General features: G+C 47.1%; 1 protein-coding gene across 6 annotated transcripts in view; it reads left to right on the top strand.

Moving 5' to 3' along the window:
- Positions 1–26,080, top strand: part of OGDHL (oxoglutarate dehydrogenase L) — a 235,419-nt gene that overhangs the window by 50,193 nt on the left and 159,146 nt on the right. The window contains exon 1 of one of the 6 annotated variants that reach the window (XM_044297686.1): positions 12,559–12,635. The exons of the other annotated variants lie outside the window; for them this stretch is intronic. The gene's annotated coding sequence lies outside the window, so the exon portion shown is untranslated. Of the gene's footprint in view, positions 1–12,558; positions 12,636–26,080 lie in introns of those variants that run through there. 6 annotated transcript variants of the gene reach the window in all.

Genomic DNA, 26,080 nt, shown 5'->3' with positions numbered 1-26,080 from the left:
TAGAGGCTGGGTCACATGGTGCTCTGGCCAATCACAGCCATGCCAATAGTAGGCATGGCTGTGACGGCCTCTTGGGGCAAGTAGTATGACGCTTGTTGATTGGCTGCTTTGCAGCCTTTCAAAAAGCGCCAAGAAAGCGTCACAAAAGCGCCAAGAAAGCGACGAACACCGAACCCGAACCCGGACTTTTACGAAAATGTCCGGGTTCGGGTCCGTGTCACGGACACCCCAAAATTCGGTACGAACCCGAACTATACAGTTCGAGTTCGCTCATCCCTAGTCGTGACCTAACCCCGCCACTAATGAACGCACATGTGACATGAACTGAGGCGTGGACAACAGCCCTCCATTGAAGGGGAGTAGGGGGCTGTCTGCTGCAGCAGCCTGCAGGGCCACAGATAACTGATGCAGCACCTTGACCGGGCACCAGGCGTTGTGTGAGGGGTAGAAAGACACCAGGGTTGGAGGCCCTGTCTGAGCGGTCTTGGTAGATGGAATGCTCAGCACAAACAGGTCGTGATGCCAGGACAAGTGCTGCTTCTGGAGATGACGGCCGTTGCGGACGGAGGTGGTGAATTCCCCTGGACGAAGGAACCCGTAAAACCCTAGGTAAAGGGCGGCTTTGATGATTGTGCTAATCAAGGGCCCAAAAGGATCACCATCCTGAGCCAGGGACAATTGCCTAAATAAGGAGCCGGACATGGGTTGCCGGACCACCGGCCTGCTTGCACCGGCTTTCTCAATGCCCCGGAGCGTGGCCTTGATGGCCTGTGAAGTAAAGAACGAAATCCGGGCCGGATTGTCCAATGTGAACTGATGTTGCACCCCCGCTAAATACAGGCGGATGGTATTGTGAGCGAGTCCGAGGTTGGCATGGCAATGTGCGATGAAGGCCATAATAAATGACACGTCATCCACGTCGCCCTGTGGATGACTCTCGGCAAATTTCCTAAATAAATTCCAGCCCGTACGGTAGTTCCTGACTGTATTTTCAGACAAGCTCTGGTGCAACAGGTCCTTTGCTTTGCTGATCAATGATGTTAGTCCCACACCAGGTCGCTGTATGCCGGAACGTCTGCCCCTGTTACGTCTGCGAGTGGCATGTTCTGAAAGAAGACATCGACGTTAAACCTGGACAGCGCATCAGCAGCCGTATTCTTTGAACCCTGAATATGGGAGCACTCAAAGCAAAAATTGTGTACCATGGACAACCACACCAGCCTACGCATGAGAGACATGATCTTAGGGGATTTGGCTCTGCCATTGCGGATGATGTCGACCAAGTCCTGACTATCGGTAATGAATAATACCCTTGAGTTTGACCAAACGTGACCCCATACATGGGCTGCTGCCACCACTGGATAGATCTCCAACAAGGGAGAAGACCGAAGGGCCTGCCCGTCCAGCATAATCTGGGACGGCCAGGCACCGGCCAGCCAGTGGTTGCCAAATATGGCCGCAAAGCCCTTGGATGCAGCCGCGTCAGAATAGACCGTGGGAGAGGACGGGTCCCGGGGGGGAATAAACAACCTGACGCCATTCCACGAGGACATAAACATGCTCCACATGGACAGGTCTGCCATGGCCTGTTGGTCCAACCGGACGACACTGTCCTGTTCCGGGGCTGATGGCAGGAGCAGCAAGAGCCGAGACACAAAGGTGCGCCCCTGGGGCATGACCCTCATGGCGAAGTTCAGCCGGCCCAGCAATGATTGGAGACTTGTCTTGGTCAGGAAGCAGGATTTGGCCGCCTCCTGTATGGCTAACCGGATCTGTTGTAATTTCTCCTCCTTTACAGAATCCAGAATGACCCCCAGGAAGGTGATCGTTGAGGAAGGACCGACCGTCTTCCCCGCGGCGACCGGAACCTGAAGTGCTGAAAACAACTCCAGCAGGGAGGATAAACCGGAGGGCTGACGGGAGGGGTGCTCCACCAGCAGGAAATCATCCAGGTAGTGGATACACATGGGAGCCTGGCCATGTTCAACCAGAATCCAGTGCAGGGCCTGGGCCAGCCGGTCAATCAGCCAAGGGCTGCTTTTTGAGCCAAACGTTAGACGATTGGCAAAGTAGTATCTGCCTGCCCATTTGATGCCATAATATTGCCACAGTTGTGGGAGGATCGGGAGCAACTTAAAGGCATCGGCAATATCAGTTTTAGACAACCAGGCCCCCCTGCCTGCTTTGAGGATGAACTGAATGGCCTCATCGATAGAGGAGTATGTCATGCTGAACTCTTGTGATGGTATGAGAGAGTTGATACTAGGGATATGCGAGGAATGAGGAGCCGAGAGATCGTAGATCAGCCTTTTTTTATTTGAGCCTTTTTTAGCCACCACTCCAATCGGGTTGACCCTCCAAACTTCAAAGGGGATCGAGTCGAATGGGCCGATGATGAACCCTTTATCCAACTCCAAGGATAATGCCGCTTGCACCGCCTCAGGATCTTGTCTGGAAGAGAGGAGGTTCCCACATTCCCAATTCGAATGTGGCAGGGCCACCAATCCCGTGTGGAACCCTAGAGACAGGCCAGAGATCAAGTGTTGCACGAACCGTCATGACCCCCCAGGAGCGCCTCCAGGAGATCCACGTTGACGTCGGTCAGTCATGCCTGCTTGGCAGATTTCTTGGGACAGGTGGACCTGGGATGTGCCCGAAAGCAGACCGTGCACACGTGAAGGGCCCTGCACCCACTGAACATGCAGTGACCAAAGTTGAAATTATTGCATATCTGGCTCTTGCCCAGATACACAATAGGCCTGCCAAACTTGTCCATGAGGGCCGGGCCCCTGGGGACACCCGATGTTCCCGGAAGGGCTCTGTCCGGATGTGCAGATGCCTCGTTGGGGCACCATTCCGTGGCATGGAAAATTGACTGGCATGCGCCACAAGTGGGGGCTCGGAGACCAGCAAAATGCCTGCAGAAAAGCTCCATATCCAGCACAGCCCAATTGGTCATAAACTGGAACTGTGCTAGGGAGGCTGCGGCTTTACCTGCGAAGGACCGGTGATAGTCATAGAACGCAGAGCCCCCATACTTGTGACCCAAATCAGTGACTTGATATAAATAGGCGTCCAGCTCCTCCCTCCTACTCGGCTGCGCCGAGCAGATGAAGTCTCGGAACAAGCTGAATGCGAGAACAAACTCCGGTATGGATAACTTGCGATTCAACCGGGCATCCTTTGACCTCATCACCACTGACACTTCCCCGCAATCAATTGTTCTGTGCTCGCTGGCATCGTGCGATGCTATGAGGATAGATGCCAGGTTAACCTCTTTGCCTGCCAGTATATCCTTTCTAATATTCTCGGCCACAAAATGAGCTGGGACAATGGCCGGCGGAGAAGAGGACATACCTGGGGAACCCGCCAACGGCCATGACACCGCAGTTACGGGCGCCACTGACTGCGAAGTGGTGGCGGCCCTGGACTCCAGCTCCATGACCCTGTGCTGGATGTCCGCTACTGAGGCAGCCAGACTCCCCATTGTGGCATTCAACTGAGCCAGTGATGACTGGATGGTAGGTACTGCCAGCTGCTCACTGGGTGGAACCGGGCTAGATACCAGCAGCCTATAAAGTTCGGCTTTCCTGGCCGAAGCCGGGTGACTGATGCCCCTTCTATTCAATTCCGCCACGAGCTTCGGAATGGTCCAGTTCCTCAGGGATCCATGACCAGCCAGACCTGGAAACCACGGACCCGGAGATGGACGAGGCGTCATCGATGTCTGAGGCCTGGGACATGTTGACCGTGTTGTAATGATTCTATGCCCTGGATACCACCTGAGGACAAAACCCTTGTTACTCGTGTGGACACCAGGCGTGCCTAGGACATCCCGGTGGCCCCCCTTCATTTTGACCCCTATCAGTAAGACCGCCCCCGGACTAAGGCCTGATGGACCAGAATTGATACTCACCTGGTTATAGAATTTGATGAAAATGGTACCGATACCGTACTGGAGGCTCGTACCACTGACCGAGGGGCCGCCTTGTTAACGGGAAGCCGAAGGCACTGAGACCCCCAACGTGCTGCCGTACAAACAAAAACAAATATGAAATCTAAATGCACCGGGAATATTACCAACCTGGTTGCGTCAGGCTGTACCGCCTGCCCCTAAGGGAAAACGAAAAACACGGCCTAAACGTTTTAGGCAAAAATGCTGAGGACTGAAGTGCCACCAACCAGGATGATATGCCCCCCGGGCGTGCTGCTAGGTCATGCATGCCGCTAAGGGCGGATGTGTGCCAATCTTGGTGAAAAAAGACCCTGTGGAGGTGCTTAGACAGGACACCATGCCACCGAGGTGGCTGACGCCACATTGCCTGAACGCTTCAGACAGACGTGCAACAAGAGACGAGGCAGACAACCTGGACGTACCAGGCAGGACCACGTGCCACCGGGGTAGCGAACGTAACATTTGACCAACGTTTACAAGCAGACATGCCACAGGAGACAAATATGACAACCTGGACGTTCCAGGCAGGACCACGTGCCACCGGCGTGGCAGACATACTTTGCCTGAACGTTTCAAGCAGACGTGTAACAGGAGACGAGTAACACTTGAACGCTTCAAGCGGACGTACCACATGAGATAACAGACACCCTGGAGATCCAGGCAGGACACGGAGTGGAGGACGTAATATTGCCTGAACGCTTCAAGCAGACGTACCACAATAAACAAAGTGACAACCTGGGGTTCCAGGCAGGACCACATGCCACCGGAGTGGCGGACGCAACGATGCCTGAACGCTTCAAGCAGACGTACCACAATAAACAGGCGACCCACAATGAACAAAGTGACAACCTGGAGTTCAGGGCAGGACCACATGCCACAGAAGAGACAAATGCAACATAGCTTGAACGCTTCAAGCAGACGTACCACAAATAGACAAAGTGACAACCTGGACGTTCCAGGGAGAGTCATGAGTCCCGGGGTGGCCCACAGAATAGCGCCTGAACGTTTCAAGCAAACCAGCAACGAGAGAGACGGGTGTGACAACCTGGACGTGCCAAGGGGAACCACATGCCACTGGTGCGGCGGGCATGACATGGAAGACGTGTGAACGTGCCTGCGGCCAAACCCCCGTGACACATACCAAACCCGTATGGAACTCAGGACGTGCCACCTACTTGTAAGTAAGGAATCCTTGGAATGGCGTGGAGCGTCAGATAACCGAACAGAAGTAGTCACTGCAATATGATGATGCATGAAAACCATGTGAATAAATACATTTTATTTATTTTTTTACTGGGCCAACCCAGCTTTCCCGCCGGAGCCAAAGACCGTAGGCCGTGCTGCTCCAGCACGGAGAGCCCCACAACACAGTCCTCGAGCCGGGATAGAAGAAAAAAAAACAAAAAAAAACTCTAGGCTCAAAGTAAGAAACTATGACCGAAACAGACCGGCACTGGGCCAACTTCTATAACGTAATGCAAATGGTAGAATGGTAGTCATCACAGACTAAAAACAGAAAAACACCTTGCCATGAGAATATATATGAAGTTGTCCCGCCGCGTGTAATCTTCCCATCAGTGTGAAGTGCTCATGTTTAGTGGTCAGTGAAAGCGCTCATGTATATGGCGGTCATTGCGACGTGCCCGTCTGTACAGGGTGTTCTGCTCACATGTATGCAGCGGTCAGTATAAGCAGTTGCGTATGGCGGTTAGCAAGCATGCAGCAATCAGTGGGAAGCGCTTGTGTATATGGTGGTCAGTGGGAAGTGCTCATCTATATGGCAGTGTATAATGTGCCGTGTATACTGGTGTGGGGAAGGCCGCAGGTTGAATGTACCGCCGTGCTCATGAGGAAAAAGGGGACAGGTGACAAGAGGTGGCAGCTCCCATGCGGTTATGACCTGACACAAGGGGGCAGAAGCGGCGCTGGTTGTGACATACAGGACGCCTCCGGCTGCAGGATGGATCCCTGTAACACGGAGTGAGCATGGCAGGGGGCGGAGCCGCTGGGCGTGCCTAGCAACCGGCCCCCGCAGCCGCCTCTAGCACACGTGACCGGAACGAGAGCGGCCCTGCACCACCCGGCCTGCCCCGTGCCGCGAGCAGAGGCCCATGAATCTCACTCTTTCCCCCCTCCCCCCCAACGGACCTCCGTCCCCCTGCACAGGGGTGAGAACATATGTTGCTGCGTGCCGCTGCTGCCGCCGCCGCCGCCGATCCCCGGCACCGGACTCCCTGCTTACCTCTGGCCGCATGACCTGCCGAACCACCGACCTGCGATACTCACCTAGACCTGAACGCGATGGTGCAGGGAAACAGGCATGGACGTGACCCGGAAGTACCTGGCTGCACGTCCCGTCCCTTGCACTCCTAGGAATATATAGCAAGGGGGCGGGGCCTATGCCCCTCCCACAAATACAGGCTGCACGGCAGCCTTATCTACATATATATACAGTACAGACCAAAAGTTTGGACACACCTTCTCATTCAAAGAGTTTTCTTTATTTTCATGACTATGAAAATTGTAGATTCACACTGAAGGCATCAAAGCTATGAATTAACACATGTGGAATTATATACATAACAAAAAAGTGTGAAACAACTGAAAATATGTCATATTCTAGGTTCTTCAAAGTAGCCACCTTTTGCTTTGATTACTGCTTTGCACACTCTTGGCATTCTCTTGATGAGCTTCAAGAGGTAGTCACCTGAAATGGTTTTCACTTCACAGGTGTGCCCTGTCAGGTTTAAGAAGTGGGATTTCTTGCCTTATAAATGGGGTTGGGACCATCAGTTGCATTGTGGAGAAGTCAGGTGGATACACAGCTGATAGTCCTACTGAATAGACTGTTAGAATTTGTATTATGGCAAGAAAAAAGCAGCTAAGTAAAGAAAAACGAGTGGCCATCATTACTTTAAGAACTGAAGGTCAGTCAGTCCGAAAAATTGGGAATACTTTGAAAGTGTCCCCAAGTGCAGTCACAAAAACCATCAAGCGCTACAAAGAAACTGGCTCACATGCGGACCGCCCCAGGAAAGGAAGACCAAGAGTCATCTCTGCTGCGGACGATAAGTTTATCCGAGTCACCAGCCTCAGAAATCGCAGGTTAACAGCAGCTCAGATTAGAGACCAGGTCAATGCCACACAGAGTTCTAGCAGCAGACACATCTCTAGAACAACTGTTAAGAGGAGACTGTGTGAATCAGGCCTTCATGGTAGAATATCTGCTAGGAAACCACTGCTAAGGACAGGCGACAAGCAGAAGAGACTTGTTTGGGCTAAAAAACACAAGGAATGGACATTAGACCAGTGGAAATCTGTGCTTTGGTCTGAGTCCAAATTTGAAATCTTTGGTTCAAACCACTGTGTCTTTGTGCGACGCAGAAAAGGTGAACGGATGGACTTTACATGCCTGGTTCCCACCGTGAAGCATGGAGGGGAAGTGTGATAGTGTGGGGGTGCTTTGCTGGTGACACTGTTGGGGATTTATTCAAAATTGAAGGCATACTGAACCAGCATGGCTACCACAGCATCTTGCAGCGGCATGCTATTCCATCCGGTTTGCGTTTAGTTGGACCATCATTTATTTTCAACAAGACAAAGACCCCAAACACACCTCAAGGCTGTGTAAGGGCTATTTGACCATGAAGGAGAGTGATGGGGTGCTGCGCCAGATGACCTGGCCTCCACAGTCACCGGACCTGAACCCAATCAAGATGGTTTGGGGTGAGCTGAAGGCAAAAGGGCCAACAAGTGCTAAGCATCTCTGGGAACTCCTTCAAGACTGTTGGAAGACCATTTCAGGTGACTACCTCTTGAAGCTCATCAAGAGAATGCCAAGAGTGTGCAAAGCAGTAATCAAAGCAAAAGGTGGCTACTTTGAAGAACCTAGAATATGACATATTTCACACTTTTTTGTTATGTATATAATTCCACATGTGTTAATTCATAGTTTTGATGCCTTCAGTGTGAATCTACAATTTTTATAGTCATAAAAATATAGAAAACTCTTTGAATGAGAAGGTGTGTCCAAACTTTTGGTCTGTACTGTGTATATATATATATATATATATATATATATATATATAAAACAGAATAATCTTCCCAAATTTTATTACAAAAATATACAATAAAATATACAAATTATAATTAAAATTAACATCTATTACATGTACTTGCTTGTTTGATAATTCATGATAGGACCCCAATTTAGTACATAATATTAATTAATCATAATATCAACATAATGATCAAACAATGAATATATATTATTTGGTACCAATATAAAAACAATCAAAATAAAAAAAATAATGGAAAAAATAGATTAAAAATGTTTTCAATTCATATTCAGTGCAAGATCCAATAGATGTTGAGTTCATCAACTGCAAAGTCAGTTCATAGACCAAATAAATATCCTCTCTTAGAAAGATGTAATATGTCCAATAGGTTGTTGGATATTAATATTATTTATTTGTTATAAAATAAATGCTGTAATCACTGGTTACTATAATCTTCTATTACCGTACATCCAAGTCAGCCTAATAAATGTAGATTGTGCGCTTGCAATGATAAAAAGTTTATGTTAAATCTTGGATCCTCGTTGGCTGTTAGGACTAAAAAATAAATAAAAAAAATTGCCTTTGCACATTGGAATAATCTTTGCATGCAAATTGTGGATTATAAAAATATATTTTTTCATTAGAATCCACTAAGTGGTGTGACAGAGACTGCACAGCCAGAAACTTGGCCACATGGAAGTTAAGCTTGTACATGATTGGACTGCCAGGCACCTGGGTTGTTTCCTGGTCACACATTCTGTTAGCGTTGGCTGTCGATGGAGTGGGGCAGGAAATGGACAGTGAGTAGTCTGTGTGGGAGCAGTAACTGATAATGATAAGGACACACCAGGAGAATAAGGAAACTCTTGTTCCAGTAGCTGGCGGTCAGATCTATCTTCCTACAGGCAGAGGTGCCCCTAGCCTTTCTGCTGCCTGAGGCGAAAACTGAAACGGCGTCCCCTCTTCCATGCCAATTTCTTAACCTAACCCCTTCCCTCCAGCCCTATTGTTAAAGACATACTTGGAAAACATTATAAACAGCGCTAAGAAACATACAGAGTAATACAGCGCTACATACCTCTTACATCTAGTGATGTCTCCTCTGATGTAGACGCTCTCTTTCTTTATCTTCTCCATTCAGACTAGACCACCATGGTTACTTCTTTCAGCCATCTCTTGTCTCTGCAGGTAACAGTGCACCCAATAGTAATAATGCCCCTCATTTTGCCGTCAGATGTAATAATGCCCCCTAGTGCCCCCAGTAGTAATAATTATCCCTTTAAAGTGTGCCTGTACAAAAAAATACTCCCTTATAATGTTTAACAGTAAAATAATTCCCTCATGCAATGTTTGCCAGCACAAAAATGCTCCCTTATAATGTGTGGCAGTACAAAAAAAAAGCGCTTTTAGAGGCCCATGTAGAACAAATGCCCCCATAATGGCCACCTTAGTATGTGTGCCAGTACAAAAATGCTCCCTTACAATGTGCGCTAAGTACAAAACATGCCCTCTTATGTTCCTGTACAAAAAATGCTCCCTTATAACGTGCCCCAGTACAAAGAATTTCCCCATAGTGGCCCCCTTATAATGTATGTCAGTACAAAAATGCTCCTTTTAACGGCGACAATGTCCCCATAGTGCTTTCTCCAGTTACAAAATAATGACCCCCACCCCATCGTGGCTCAACACCATGCTGCCAAATATAAATAACTCAAATACTTACTTTCTGCTGTCAGCAATGCAGTGCAAGACACAGACCTCTTCTAGTCTGTGCCCTGAGCTCTATGCAGCCCGGCCCAGGCAGCGCGATATTGATGACACCAGCCTCTGATAGGCTACAGAAACTAGGACTAAAGCCTATTAGAGGAAACGATGGGCCAGGGAGACATTGCTCTCAGTGTCCCGTCTCAGCATTCAACTGTATTACTGTCCTGAGTACAGCGATGCAGATGAATATATCGAGATGAGCGTTTCCACCATGGAAGGAGCTCATTGCCCATGACCCTTCTGCTGCCCCCTCTACCTGAGTCTGCCTGAAGCAATCGCCTCATTGGTGATGCACCCCTGCCTACAGGATCTCATGATCACGCCTCATATGCTGTAATAGACCCGTGGTGCCTACTTTTGAGTTTGAACACTCACAGCTTATTTCAATTCTGCAGATGGCAATGCTTTTGTATACCAGCACTGTAAAGATTCTTGAACAGAGCTAGTGGCAGCCGATCTTGGCTTAGGTCTGGCACATTTTGAGTCCTGAGGTGACCACAATAGATCTGGCCCTGTCAGTTATTTTGAGGTTCTGGACATACATTACCTTTGCTTTTTGCTGCCACCACCTTCCTCTTCTGATTTCACCTCCTCCTTAGCAACCCGATCTGGCTCCCAAGTTTGTCCAACACACAATCATTGTCATGACCAATCATTGGACTGTAATATGCCATGGTGGGGTCCTTGCCGCCTCTCCCTCTTCCCTTCTCTGTATTTGTCCCATGAACCACTGTCGCCATGGTTACCACTTCTCCTACCACCATTGCCACTGTTGCTTCAGGTGACACTGGTTCTATTATCACTATTGCCAACACAGTTATGCATTAGGTCCCCCACCTAAACCTCCTTCTCATGGCAGTTCAAATGCTGACTGTTCTCAAAAGGGAGACTATACACTATCTTGAGTATATGGGGTTTTGTTGCCTTTTCTTTGGAAAAAAGAAGGCACCTCACTAGGAGGGGGCAGTAAAGACAGAGATGATGCAACTGAAATACTTCTCTGGGGCTGCAAGGTGGAGATACTCAGAGGTTACCTAAACATCATCTTGCTGTGAGTGAGATGGAGTGAGCCATCCAGACCACAGCCTCATCCTCTTTATCGTCAATAATAATGTGGCACCTTTTAGAAGCGAGGGAGAACTGTGGCCTGCTGCTACTACTACTGGCTGGACGGACGGTGATTCTACTGCTGTTTGCCCTACTACAGCTACTACAGTCTTTCATTTTCCACTCTTCCATTTACCAGACATTTTCTTATGTGGCATATACTGTATATGAAAAGTCACAGGTTTGATTATTGATACTAGCAAAACTGCATGTGTTTTTCTGTATTTTAAAGTCAGAGGCACAATGAAAGCCGCTCCCCTTCTACAAACACACTGCTCACTGGTAGTGACAAATTACAATGGTAATGCAATGAGTGGAAAGAAACTGGTATATTAATGCCGATACTGCACAGCACATTCACTAAAACTGTATAGGTATCTTGACGCAATACAATGCGTTACCTGAACCTGCTACATTAATGCACTTATTGCAGCACAAAGTGTTCACTACAACTGCAGTTATCTTGACATGTCATGTACTTAACCTGTCCAACATCTCTAATGCAGCACCATCAGCATCACTCCATTAACGTGGCACCAAGCTCAGTGCGGCTGATCGGTCCAATCAGGCTCGGTGCTGGCGTCATGTGCTTCCAGTCGGCAAGTTACCTGAGATTGGTCTTCCTGTCTCACAAGCTTTGTTGTATGCTCTCTAGGTTGTGTTTCTCTGCACTGCTGCCTGTTCCTGACCTTGCCTCTGTCTGCTGAATTAGCATCTGACGTTATCCCCCAGTTTTGACCCTACTTGGTATTTGACCCTGCATGTTGTCTCTCCTTTGGCTCTGTGACATGAATATCAGGTTTTCACTCTGTTTGTCTAAGGTCCAGTTTACCCAGTTTAGGTCCTGTGCACTTAGGCTAGGGACCTTCACCCAGTTGGGGGCTGCTTTTTTAGGGCAGATCGCCCAAGTAGGGACAGCGGCATGGGTGGAGTTCAGGCCTGCATTGTTCCCTACCTCACGTGACAGATGCAATACAATGCGTTAACTAAAACTGGTATATTAATGCAGCTATTGCAGCACAATATGTTCACTCAAATTAACCCTTTCACCCCCAGAGGTCTTTTCATTTTTCACTCCCCGCCTTTCCGGGGGCCATAACTTTTTTATTTTTCAATTCACATAGTCATTTGAGGGCATTTTCTTTACGAGAAAAGTTGTACTTTGCAATGGCACCATTTAATAGTGCATTAAATGTAGTGGAGAGCTGGAAAACATTTCCAAATGAAGTGAAATTGTAAAAAAATGGAATTCCACAAAAGTTTCGTTTTTAAGGCATTCCCGTATAAAATGTTTTGCTGTGTTTGCTCTCACAGTTTACAGAACTTCTGACCTAGCTTCTCTAGATTTCCTGACTGGTTAAACTTGATATATAACCCTGTTGGAGTAGGACATACAGACGTGGGGATTAGAATGGCAGCCATACTGGTTGTCACCCATCTACTGCCTGTATTCATTACTATACAGATGACTAGGATAGTTAAAAACTCCCATGGCTGCGTACATGACACACCATAGACTTCTGCTCTGGACAACCTCCGGGTGACAGCCTTTATGCTTCGTGCCCTTTTAAATGGCCGCCGCCCGTAGTCTGCACACTTCAGTACCGAGGACAGCGACTGCCCCCCGCCCCGTAGCCCCGCCCACCCCTTCAGTGTCCACGCCGCGCGCCGTCTTTATGACGTCACTGAGGCTGCACTAAGGAGCGCTCCACCGGGACTGCCCGTATTATCACATGAGCTGCCGTCAGGTAACTGCGTCACCCGGAAATTATATCAGGGCGCGCTGGGACACCCGCAACGGCACCTGTAGCCTGTCACCTTGTCAGTCGCATTCTTCACTAGTGGCTGTAGGAGTGTTGTAAGGCTGGACGCCGCCTATAGAAGCCATATTACCCGGTGGTGTCAGTGGCTTGTAGCCATGGAGATGCAGAGGTTCTTGTTACAGCTGGTGCCCTCTGCAGTGTTGGCCATGGTACACAATGTCATCATAGTGGTTGCCATCTCTATAGCGCTGCTCAGCGGTGTATTTCATGCCAGTGTTGGTTGGCATGCCATGCCCTTCTGACGCCTCCCTTTTCACATCCCATGAAGGCTGAACATGGCGCCGGTCACTTGCGTCATTTTGCTGACGGGTGCACTTTAATTTGATACATTTCACTTATTGCACATCAGGTGATCCCTTTTATCTAATTCCACACAAAACGGAGAGAAATTTAAAGGGGTTGTCCAAGTTATTTTGAAGACTAGAGATGAGCAAATTGAAGCTGACGAAGTGGAATTCGATCTGAATTTTAGGAAAAATTTGATTTGCAACGAATGTGAATTTTCTCGCGCTTTGTGGTAATGAATCGCAATTTTCCTAAAATGGCGGCTACATGTGTGAGGACATGGGGCATGGAACACTGGGAAGGCGGGATCACCCAGATTAACATGCCTGCATGCAGCCAATCAGCCAGCCAGCCAGCCCTGTGATATCACAGCCCTATAAATACGGCGGCCATTTTAGATTCTGCCATTTTCCAGCGTTCAGAGTGCAGGGGTAGACGTGTGAAGGCGCTAGGGACAGCATTTGTAAAAACCTCTTTCTGGAAAAAAAAGACAGAAAAAACGATTTATAAGTGCAGGGAAAGAATAGGGAGGAATCATTTCACAGCATCTTAGTGCAGGGAGAGACATCAGAAATCGCTAGGGACATTGATAGGAAAGCGATTTACAAGTGCAGGGAAAGATTATTTGGGGATCCAAATAGCCATTAGACAGCTCTGTCATTCCAGCTATTTGTTATTGGGCTGCAAGTGCGATGTTGAAAAGCCTTTAGGCTGGGTTCACACCTGAGCGTTTTACAGCGCGTTCCTACGTGCTGTAAAACGCTCAACAAGGAGAAACCAATGCTTCCCTATCGGCATGGTTCTCACCTGTGCGTTGTACAGCGCGTACGATCACGCTGTAAAACGCCCAACGCCCCAAGAAGCACATGAGGTTCTTTTGGGCGTCTTGTCACGCGTTCCCGTACATAGACTTTCGGGAACGCGCGACAATGGGCGTTCGCTTGTCTCTGTATGCGCGATTGCAAACGCCCGTACAATCGCGCATACAGAGTGCTCCATCGCGAACGCTCAGGTGTGAACCCAGCGTTAGTGTCTTATATCTTTAGTATCTTATACCAGTACTAAAAGAAAAATATTTACACATTTCACTTCTGCAGTTATTTCTGGTGAAAGCGTATAGGGGCGTATTACAGTACAACAAGAAAAATATATATGCACTGGCCTGTTGCAGTTATTTCTGGTGAAAGCGTATAGGGGCGTTTTTCAGTACTACAAGAAAAATGCATTCTTAGTTCACATCTGCGGCGGTTATAGCATGGCTGGGATTCAGCAGGATGGCAGTAGTGGGAGGTCAGGGGCCAAACGTGCCTGGGGTAGAGCACCTGCTTCGCAGCAGCCTACCTACCCAGGAAGTAGTGGTAAAGGGGTTCACAGAAGTAGTGGCGGTAGCAGTCAGTGTGGTGGTTATATGAGGTAAAATCTTTATTGAAGTATTTTGGTCAAAAAACAAAATTTATTCAGTGGTCAGCGCTGCGGTTATATGCAGTAATCTGTACATGATAAATCTGCAGCGTGGGGGCCCCGTGTGGCTTCTACACACTTTCAAAATAATCCTTCAGCGTAGTGAATAGATGCCGGATGACCGGGACGCTCCATGACCTTTCCAGGAGCTGCTGTCATGAGCTGCGGTTCATTTCTGAGATTTCCATATAGTGCGAGGGGAATCTGAAGACCCTTTCCATCCCCGTGCTCCGTTATATGTAGTAAAATCTTTATTGACGTATTAAGGTCGCAGTTATATGTGGTAAAACCTTTTGGGACGTATTTTGTTCAGCGCTGCAGTTCTATGCGGTAAAATCTTTTGTAACGTATTGCGGTAGAAAAACTAATTTTATTCAGCGTTCATCGCTGTAGTTATATGCGGTAAAATCTCCATGATAAATCTTCAGCGTGGGGGCCCCGTGTGGCTTCTACACACTTTCAAAATCATCCTTCAGCGGAGCGACTAGGTGCCGGATGACCAGAATGCTCCATGATCTTCCCAGGAGCTGCTGTCGGGAGCAGCGGTTTATTTCTGAGACGTCCGTATAGTGCGGGGGGAATCCGATCACCCTCTCCATCTCCGTGCTCCGTTATATGTGGTAAAATCTTTTGTGACGTATTACAGTGGTAAAACAAATCTTAGGCTATATGCACACGACCGTTGTGTGTTTTGCGGTCCGCAAATTGCGGATGGCGTCCGTGTGCGTTCTGCAATTTGCGTAACGGCATGGACAGCCTTTAATACATGGATGTCAAACTCATGGCCCTCCAGATGTTGCAAAACTACAACTCCCATCATTCCCTGATAGCTGTAGTATGCCCAGGCATGATGGGACTTGTAGTTTTGCAACAGCTGGAGGGCCACGAGTTTGACATCCCTGCTTTAATATAACTGCCTATTCTTGTCCGCAAAGCGCAGCATCTACAGCCCAACTGTGACATTGTGTGCCGCAAGATGCCATAATGAACCTGTATGCCTCCACACCCAACCATATCTAATCTTGTATCCAGGCTAGAGGAGGCCCAACAGGTACTAGATCCTCCACGAGTGAGGGTGGACGCACATAAGGTCCGTGTGGATTAATGGGCATTTCTGCAGCATAATCCGCAATGTCTGACAGTGGTTTTTGGTGCGGATTAGATGCAGGTTTGCGGCAGAGCTTACCCTTCTATTGAAAAGGGTGAAATCTGCAGCAAAAACCGTCAACAAAATCGACGTGCTATTTAATTTGAAAACCGCACGGCAGGTCAATTTCCACATGGAAAAGTGTACATGAGAATAGTGTAATCTCATACACTTTGCTGGTGCTGTAATCTGTGTGGAAAAACTGCACGTATTCCGCAACGTTTGCAGGTGGTCCAAGGGTGCAGATTTACGTGCAGGAAATTTGCATCAAATCTGCACTATTTATTGCGTTTTTGGTGCGGATTTGATGCTGATTTCTGCAGATCTCGTCCTTCCATTGAAGAGGGTGAAATCCGCACCAGAAAAAAACAGACATGTTGCTGATTTCAAAATCCGCAAAGCAGGTACATTTTTGCACCTAAGAAAAAAAAAAAAGCAAAGTGCGCCTGAGATTTCTCTAATCTCACACACTTTGCTGGTACTGTATTAGGGCTCCTGCATGTGACCTTATCTGTTTTTGCAGTCCGCAAATCATGGATACCGCCAAAGAGCCTGTCCCCATTTTTAAAAAAAATTTTTATTTTTTTTTACTCCTTCACAAATGTCATATTCTTGTCTGCAAAATGGACAAGAATATGACATGTTCTATTCTTTTTTAGGGGGGTGATTCTGAGTTATGCTGTCCATATCTTTTGCGGCCCCCTTTAGATGAATGGGTCCTCCGTGGATCAGATGCTAACCCAAACTACAGCAGTGTGTAGGAGCTCTTACACTACGAAATCCGCACCGTGTAATCACTTACATGTATCATCATTACATTCACACATAGAAAGTTTCATCAGATTCTAACAACTCCTCCTTGTTGCGTTATTTTTGGTCACCTGTTTCATCCCCGCCACATGATGACATGTTCATATACTCTACATGACCACAGCAGCCAGTCACTGGTCTCAGTGCTCATGTGCCATAAGCTAGGATTTTCGCATTTAACTCTATAGCTGTGTGAATGTATAGGAGGTTTGGAGTTTATCAGAAAAACCCACCACCTTGTAGGCCGAGGGCTGAGCATGTCTCCCTTTGCTTGGTGTAATGACTGTGCTCTTGTTCCTAGCAGTGTACATAATGTCAGCTGGGTGCACTAGTGAGCCTGTTCACGAGAAGGAACTTTATTGGTATCTGGCTTTCTAGTATGAAGAGTTATTCGTTGTGAGGACTCATTTCTTAGGCCAATTTCTTGTGGGAAGGTTCATAAAAGGAGGACACGTGGGAAAGTACGACTGAGTCAAATACCTTAAAACGGAAACCCACCTGACTGACATGGAGCTAGGTGGGTACGTTCACATGACTTCAAGGTCGTATGGAAAAATCTGCCAATGGGGGCTCCCTGCCACAGTTTCCATGTGCAATCTGCGTCCAGCATGCTCATGTCCGTGCAGATGTCCACTGAGAACAATAGGACACAAATTTGACGTGGTTTTCTCTCATATTTTGGTGCAGAATGTGCACTGAAATCCTGTGAAAAAGCAGCTGTCTGAGCATCCCCTGCCTGTGGTCACGGGTGAAGCAGAAATTGAATTTTCAGTCAGTATTTGCTCTAGTACTCCATGATGGTGATGGAGCCCAGTAGATAAAAACAAAACAAAAAATGTCAAATTTAGAAAATGCTTTAAGGTGGATTTCATTCACACTTTGCACCACTCATTTTTGCATGCTGTTGTTTGAGCCACGCCAGAAATGGTTCCAGAAGAAATCGGTATAAAAGAAGGGCTTCTTCAAACTCCTTCCTGCTGGATCCAGTACTGGCTTTGGCTAAAAACTGCTTGAAATACTACAGTAGTGTTTTTAGAATCCCCTCTTAAGGCACGCAAAACATTTTTTATATTAAAAAAATAAAGTAATTGAATACCGTATGTAGTAATATATTTCATTTTTTTTTTAATCAAATCTTTATTTACCGTAGATTTTTTTTCTTTCATCATAATGACAATAGCGTACAAACAGGTGTACTTTGTGAACAGACAAATAGAACAACATAACAGTACATCCATGATCTGGTACAGAGATAGCATATAGACATGCATAAGAACAGCAATAGCAGTAACAGCGGTTTCCAATAGGTGATACTACTGGGTTAGCGAGGTGACAATATTGACAGTTGCTTCCCACACCAACTAATCACTTCTAAGCAGATATGCATATACTTTTTAATCGTTATTTAAAACAATAGACTCGAGGTTCCCCAGTCGTATGGGCATACAAAGGTAAGGAATGAAAATACCCAGACCCATGCTCACGGGCCAGATAGGCAAAAAAAAGGGCGTAGAAGCAATGTGGTTTGCCCCAAGTCCCTCAGCTAAGCAGGGGCAGACCCCATTCCGTTAGTAGTGGTGCAATGACTTTCATGCCACTTCAGCCATGGAGTCCAAACCTTCAGATATTTGTCATGGGCCAGGGAACTCCAACTAGATAGCTCCTCCATTTGGCGTATCTTTTGTACTTTATCAATCCAGTCAGACAGAGCCGGCGATTTGTTGGTAAGCCAGTACATTGGGATTAAAAGTTTCGCCGCTGCGACTAATGAGGCCAGCAGTGAGTGTTTCGATAATACGAAATTGATCGCAGGCAAATTAAGCAAAACTCCTATGCGGGTAAGTAAAGAGGAGGAATGACTGATCTCTTGGATGTGTCTAGAGATCATATCCCAGAACGGGGAAATCAAGGGGCAGTCCCACCATATGTGCAATAGAGTTCCCCTGCCCTCCTTGCACCTCCAACACCTATCCGACTGGGAGGAGTCCATGGCATGAAGTTTGGCCGGAGTGTTATACCACCTGGTAACTAGCTTATAGGCATTTTCCTGAATCCGGATACATCTGGAATACCCGTGAGAGTGACATAAAATCCTATCCACTGTGTTAGGCCTCATGCACACGGCCGTTGTGTGCATCCGTGGCCATTGTGCCGTTTTCCGTTTTTTTTTTTTGCGGACCCATTGACTTTCAATGGGTCCGTGGAAAAATCGGAAAATGCACCGTTTGGCAGCCGCATCCGTTATCCGTTTTTCCTGGCCGTGAAAAAAATAAGACCTGTCCTATTTTTTTCACGGACCCATTCAAGTCAATGGGTCCGTAAAAAAACACGGATGCACACAAGATTGTCATCCGCGTCTGTGATCCGTGTCCGTTTTTTCCTATCATTTCAATGGCAAACTTGACTTAGATTTTTTTTTCATGTCCGTGGATCCTCCAAAAATCAAGGAAGACCCACGGACGAAAAAACGGTCACGGACCAACGGAACCCCGTTTTGCGGACCGTGAAAAAATACTGTCGTGTGCATGAGGCCTTAGAGTCAAAAGTAGTACCCATATCCTTTTCCCATTGGGAGATAAACAGAAGCCTAGTAGAATCCTCACTATCTAGCATTTTATTGTATATCTTAGAAATGATCCCTTTCTTGTTAGACTGTTGAAGCAAGATTGCGTCATACCAGGAGGGATCGAGACAGTCAGGTGTGCAGGCTATGTACTGGTTGCATATTTTCCGAAATTGTGAATAGTGCAGGGGAGACCATGCTATTTGTGGAAACCTCGACTGGAGGCTGAGGATGGGAGGGACCGTCCGCTGCTGCAGTACGTCTCCTATTGCCCCTGTGCCTAAAGCCGTCCAAAGACCTAGATCATCTTGAAAACTTTTCTCCACTAAATATGGAATGCTACATATGGGTGTGAATGGTGACAAGCAATCACGAAGAACGAATAAGTGTAGACACCTTGGACCATACAGCTAAAACTCCTCTGAGGGGATCAAGGTTGCCCCGGTCATTGCCACCCTTCACAGCCAATTTGGGGTCCCATAGCTTCGCTAAGCCACTGGGGCCCAACAAGTGCCTAGCTATGTTGCATCCTAACTTGTTTGTCGTAAAGCTGCTGATTTCAGAGTGCAGTCTCAGGCTACTTTCACACTAGCGTTCATGGGTCCGTTCGTGAGCTCTGTTTGAAGGAGCTCACGAGCGGACCCAAACGCCTCCGTCCAGCCCTGATGCAGTCTGAATGGAGCGGATCCGCTCAGACTGCATCAGTCTGGCGGCGTTCAGCCTCCGCTCCGCTCGCCTCCGCACGGACAGGCGGACAGCTGAACGGAGGCGAGCGGATCCGTTCAGACTTACAATGTAAGTCAATGGGAACGGATCCGCTTGAAGATGTCACCCTATGGCTCAATCTTCAAGCGGATCCGTCCCCCATTGACTTTACATTGAAAGTCTGAACGGATCCGCTCAGGCTGCTTTCACACTTAGAATTTTTTCTAAGTTATTAATGCAGACGGATCCGTACTGAACGGAGCCTCCGTCTGCATTAATATGATCGGATCCGTTCAGAACGGATCCAATCAAGCGCAAGTGTGAAAGTAGCCTCAGTTGAATTGCCCTATAAGTAGCCGTGTCAGGAAGTCCAAAACCTCGCTTAAATATAGGTTTGGCTAGAATTCTGTAAGCCAACCTTGTTCTACGATTACCCCAAGTAAAAGATGAAAAGAGGCTGCGGACCCTCGCTAGGAAGGATTGGGGGAGAGGTATGGGTAATGCCTGCACAGTGTATAATAACTTGGGCAATATATAAGTTTTAAGCAGATTTTTCCTCCCTATCCAGGATAGAAAGGGGATTTTGATATCTGCCAATTGCTGTTTGATGTCCGACAGCAGTGGAGGAAAGTTTTGATGGAATAATTGGTTGGGGTCTTTCGTCACTTTAATGCCTAAGTACGTTATGTGGGACTTTTAAGGGATTCCGACGCCAAGCGGGGGATATTGACACCTAAGGCTGTGCACTTGGATAGATTAATTTTAAAGTTGGACAAAGAGCCATAAACCTCCAGCTGTTTCAAAAGGGCAGGCAATGCTTCTTCAGGTTTTGTCAAAAAAAGAAGCATATCGTCCGCAAACGCGGCTACAGTATGCACCTCCCTGCCCACCCTCAGCCCCTCAATAGCCGGATCCTGTCTCAAAGCTTGGATAAACGTTTCCAAGCACAGTATAAATAATGTGGGTAATAGCGGACATCCCTGTCGGGTCCCGTTAGAAATCTCAAAGGCAGGTGACATTATGCCATTAACCTGGACCTTAGCAGAAGGGCAGGAGTACAGAGACAGCACCGCCCCCACGAACTGAGAAGGGAGACCAAATTTCAATAGAGTGGCCTTCATATAGTTCCAGTCCACCCTGTTGAACGCCTTCTCTGCATCTGTACTGAGGAACACAAGCTTCTTTCCATGTTTCAGAGGGAATTGTTGGGCTTGCAACACTCGGAAGGTGCTATCCCTGCACTCCCTACCCCCCACAAAGCCAGACTGTTCAGGGGAAACAATCCCTGGCAATGAAGGGGAGAGCCTGTTGGCTAAAAGTTTAGCCCACAGCTTTATGTCTGCGTTTAGCAGAGAGATCGGTCTGTAACTGGATGGAACTTCCAAGTCCTTGCCCGGCTTTGGCAAGACAACAATATGCTTAGTCAAAGGGGACCCATTCAGTAAGGAGTTGAAAAAAACAACTAGCTGCAGACCCAAGACTGGAAAAAATTTCTTGTAGTAAGCCACCGTGAACCCATCAGGGCCAGGACTTTTCCCGGACGGCGTGGAACTTAGTGTCTTTTTAACTTCCTCCAGAGTGACCGGAGCTAACAAAGATAATTTGGAGGGGTCATCGAGAGTTGGCAGGGACAAGTGCTGCAGGAAATTCCCTATATCTCTATCCCTTGCTGACCGCACATCTATTGGCTCCTCAGGTCTAAGGTTATATAAAGTATGGTAATAATCCCTAAATATCTTTAGAAATCTGCTTAGTGTCAGACGTAATGGTTCCCTCTTGTGCTTTCATGCGTTTAATGAAGGCCTGATTATCTCGTTTTTTAATAAGGGCTGACATAACTTTTCCTCCTCTATTACCATGGACGTATTGTTTATGCTTAACCCTCATGTAGGCCTTAGACGCTTTGATATTTAGTAACTCCTTAAGATCCTGCCTCAAAGCCTTCAGTTCCTCCAGGTCTCTTAGTACAAGCGAGCGCTTGTGGGACATTTTGAGTATAGCAATGCGAGATAATAGATCTGACATTTTTCCCATTCGACTCTTTTTGATATGGGAGCCAAGCGCTATGAAATCTCCCCTAATTACCGCCTTATGCGCCTCCCAGACTATGGGGCTAGGTGTACTGGAATCCACATTAATGGTGAAGTATTACTTTAATTTCTGGGATATGGACTCCACCTGATCACTTGAGTCTAGGAGAGTGTGGTTTAGTCTCCAGGTCCATTCTCTACTGCACAGGTCAGAAAAATTGAGAACAAAGGAGACCGGTGCATGGTCAGAGACCGTGATACCATGTATTGTGGAAGATTTCACTTCAGGCAAATATCTATCTGAAATAAGGAGATAATCAAGCCTCTGGTATGACTTGTGGGGGTTGGAATAAAACGTATAGTCACGCCTGTCACCATGCACCGACCTCCAGATGTCACTAAGATGAAGGCCTCTAAGGCGAGTCTGAACCGATTTTACAGCGCGGAAAGATATGGCCGATTTCTGAGTGGAAGTATCAAGTAGCGGGTTTAGAGCCAGGTTAAGATCCCCGCCCACTATAATGATACCAGAAGCAAAAGCCCCAATTATACCCAATACATCATTCAGCCAATTAGTCGGTTTTATGTTAGGCGCATAGACATTGCATATCGTAACAGCGTGATGACCTATCTCACCTCTCAAGAGGAGGTACCTGCCACCCGGGTCCTTTACCTTTGCCTGCAGTGCAAAGGGAACAACTCGTCTGAAGCCAACACTGACCCCTTTGGCTGCAGAACTACTAGAAGTGGCATGGTACCAAATATTGAAGGGGGAGTTTTCAAGGTTAGGCACATGTGAATTTGAAAAATGGGTCTCCTGGAGGAGTACGATGTCAGCTGCAGTTTTCTTAAGTACTTAAAATATTCTACTACGCTTTACCGGATTATTGCATCCGTGCACATTAAATGTAGATAGGCATATTGTTAGCGGAGCCATTGGGGGTCAACCATAAAACCGCGGGCTGCCATCATAGATCTGACCAGGTGACAAGGATGTACGCTTCAAAACTGTTATAACAATAGAACAGAGAATATAACTGTAGGACAATTCCTGATAAATTAGGAATTTTGTGCTGGGGGGATAAAAAGGTAGTTTACACATGTGGGTGACATGTGTTTCCCGACCAGCCCAGGACCCCTACTCTGAGCCCCTAATATCATGGTACAAAAAATTTCAGTACTACTCTAACCTATGATTCTGTTAGATATGAAGGACCAATTGCAAGTAAAAATAACAGTTAAACACCTCGGCGCCATACGCACATTAGACTAAATGTAAAGAAGTCAGAACCCTGCTAGGGAGGAGAAAAAAAAGGTTATACAGGGTCCCAAGAGCTGCCATCATATAAAACTTAGCAACTACAACGAAGCAGTCCCAGGTGCGATGGTACTAATCTGCATAGTGAGAAAAGAAGGAGATTAGCACTAATGGCAAACCCTCAGTCTGGAGCTCCCTGGGTCCAGGCACTTCTACCCTTCCCGGATCTTTGAGGTTTGGGCCGCATCCATTTCGATACCGAAGGCAGTGGTGGGAGATCCTCCATAGGTGGAACAGGCATCCGTGAGGGGATCTCTACCGGCGAAAGCTGCAGTGCTTCCCAGACTGGGGGGAGATCCTCAGGCGTACGAACAGTGATGCGACGGTTCCCGGCTGTGATTAGGATCCCAAACGGAAAAAGCCACCTATACGGGAACTTTGCGGTGCGGAGAAGGTCCGTGAGAGGCTTTAGTAATCTCCTCTTTTGCAAGGTGGAGGCTGCCAGGTCCTGATAGATCTGTATAGTAGCCCCCTGAAGCTTTATCTCGTCCCTCTTCCTGGCGGCCTGCAGAATCAGCTCGGTGTCCCTATAGCTCAGGATACCGCAGATAATGTCCCTGGGGTTGTCGCGGGATGCCGGTTTCGGCTTTAAAGCCCTGTGCACCCTTTCGACAGTAACATGTTCCGCTTGTTCTGGGCCCAGCAATAGATGAAAGAGGGAGTTCATTACCTGGAATAGGTCTTCTTTCTCCTCGTCCTCAGGAAGGCCCCTAAGCCTAATGTTACTTCGTCTATTTCTGTTCTCCTGATCCTCCATCTGCAGCAGGAGAGTGTTCATCGCTCTGGCATGGGAGAGTAGGGACTCTTTCACCGCCGAATTGAATGTGAGAATGGCGTCTTGCGATTGTTCTAATGTTTCCACTCGGCCTCCGATATGGTGAATGTCAGCTTTTATGGATGCCAAGTCGGCAGCTAACGGAGCTAGCGCTCTTTGCAATGCCCCTTCTATGAAATCTCTGGTGAGAGCAGAACTCTCGTCTCCATGTTGCGAGCTGTGCTCACCGGGATCTTCCTCCCCTCTCAGCGCCTGAGACGCTTGCGGTGCTGGATCACAAAGGGCCGCGCCATGCTGTTTCGGCGCCATCTTAGAGGCCCGCGCCGGCGGCTGAGAGGCCGATTTGTTAAGGTATTTATCCATATCTTGGCTCGGGCTCGGATCGTCTTTTCGCCCAGAGGTGGTCAGCATACAGTCCTTCGGCTGAATCTTCATGCCGGACACAGAGTAGTGCTATGACAGAGGCAAAGATAGGGTCTGGTGGCGAGAGCTCTGCTAACAAGCAGCCGCCATCGAGCTTGGTCAGGCCACGCCCCGTAGTAATATATTTCTGATACCTTCTGAGTTATTTTGTATATCTTCCTCCATGTCATGCTTAGGGGAACCTGATACAAGGTTAGTGCAGGGCTCAAGATGGTGACCCCGGTCTTGTCGCCATTTCCGGTTAGCACCACCACACCTCCTAGAAACCAAGCACCGTGCATTTATGGCACTTGGTGCTGGGCTTTAATCTGAAGTGCCGTTCATGTATATGGATGCATGTTTACAAGCAGATTTTTCACACAGATTTCTCAGCGTTAGATTCGCAGGTGTAATTTGCGGATTGTGTTGCTGTTTTTGATGTGGATTTGCCCTGATATCATTCTTTTCATTGCATTAGGGTACAGTGTGCATTGGAAATCCGCAGAAACAATTGACACGGCAGGTCAGTTTATGCGCAGAATATAGATTCGAAGTGTACAAGAGATTTGTCAAATCTCATCCCATTTGCTGGTGCTGTATTACACTGCATTTATTCATCATGGAAATCCGTGCGGAAAATTTTTGCGTGACCCGCAATGTGTGCAGGTAGCATTAGGGTGCCTTCAAACACAGCAGATTTTGAGGGTCATTTACTATACTAAAGTACACCTAAATTAGGCATATTTCAGGTGCAGATGGAGCAGCGATTAGTTGCTCCACTATCTGCGTCTTCACCCCACTCGCACCAGGTCTAAAATTGTGGGTAGGGAAGGGGGTGGGCCAGCAGGTCCGTCTAATTCATAATTTTCTATGTCTGGTTCAGGAGAAAATGGTCTAAATTTAAGACGGCTGCATTTAGAACTGGCGCTGGATGCGAAGAGGTCAGTTCCATTCATCTGAATTGGATTATTTGGTGGCAAACACATTGATTTCTGCATCTCCCATTCAGATGAATGAAACTGAAAATCTGCCATGTATAATGGCACCCTAAAGCTTCTGCAGTGACAACTAGGACCCCAAGATGATGAGAGAAGCCGTTTATAGCCACATAATCGCTGGGCATAATCGGGCAGATTTTCTTTTAGTTTTTCCCTGTAAGGGAGAATTCACATCACAGTTACATTTTTCATTCTCCTGATCTGTCCAAAAAACAGAACCCCCCCCCCCCCCTCAAAAAAAAAAAAAATATGTAACTGTGCATCAGTTTGGCATCCATTTAAGCAATTTCCATCTGAAATCCCTTTTTTTTTTTTTTTTTTTTTAGACGGAAAAAAGTACTGCATGCTGGACAGAAATGGCTCAAACGGATGTTGGATGTGCATAACTGGGCCACCCCCCCCCTTCCCCTTTTCTTTCTTGGCCAGGCACATAAATTTTTTTTTTTTCCTTTTTTCCAGTGATAAATGGGACTTAATTTTCTGTCCTTTTTATGTATTTTTATACCTGGAAAAATGTTAAAAAAGAGGAAATTTTTTTCTTTTTTTAACATTTTTTATTCTTTTTTAATAGCACTAAATGCAACAAAAATATATACACTGCCTGTCCAAAAAAAGTTGCCACAACAAAAAAAACTTTAGCTTTGATTACGGCACGCACTCGCTGTGGCATTGTTTCGATAAGCTTCTGTAATGTCAAAGATTTATTTCCATCCAGTGTTGCGTTAATTTTTCACCAAGATCTTGCATTGATGATGGTAGAGTCTGACTGCTGCGCAAAGCCTTCTCTAGCACATCCCAAAGATTCTTAATGGGGTTAAAGTCTGGACTCTGTGGTGGCCAATCCATGTGTGGAAATGATGTCTCATGCTCCCGAAC

Source organism: Bufo gargarizans, chromosome 6 (assembly GCF_014858855.1).
Source record: "Bufo gargarizans isolate SCDJY-AF-19 chromosome 6, ASM1485885v1, whole genome shotgun sequence".
NCBI lineage: Eukaryota > Metazoa > Chordata > Amphibia > Anura > Bufonidae > Bufo > Bufo gargarizans.
The sequence above is the reverse complement of the archived record's forward strand: the minus strand, read 5'-3'. Positions and strand labels throughout refer to the sequence as shown.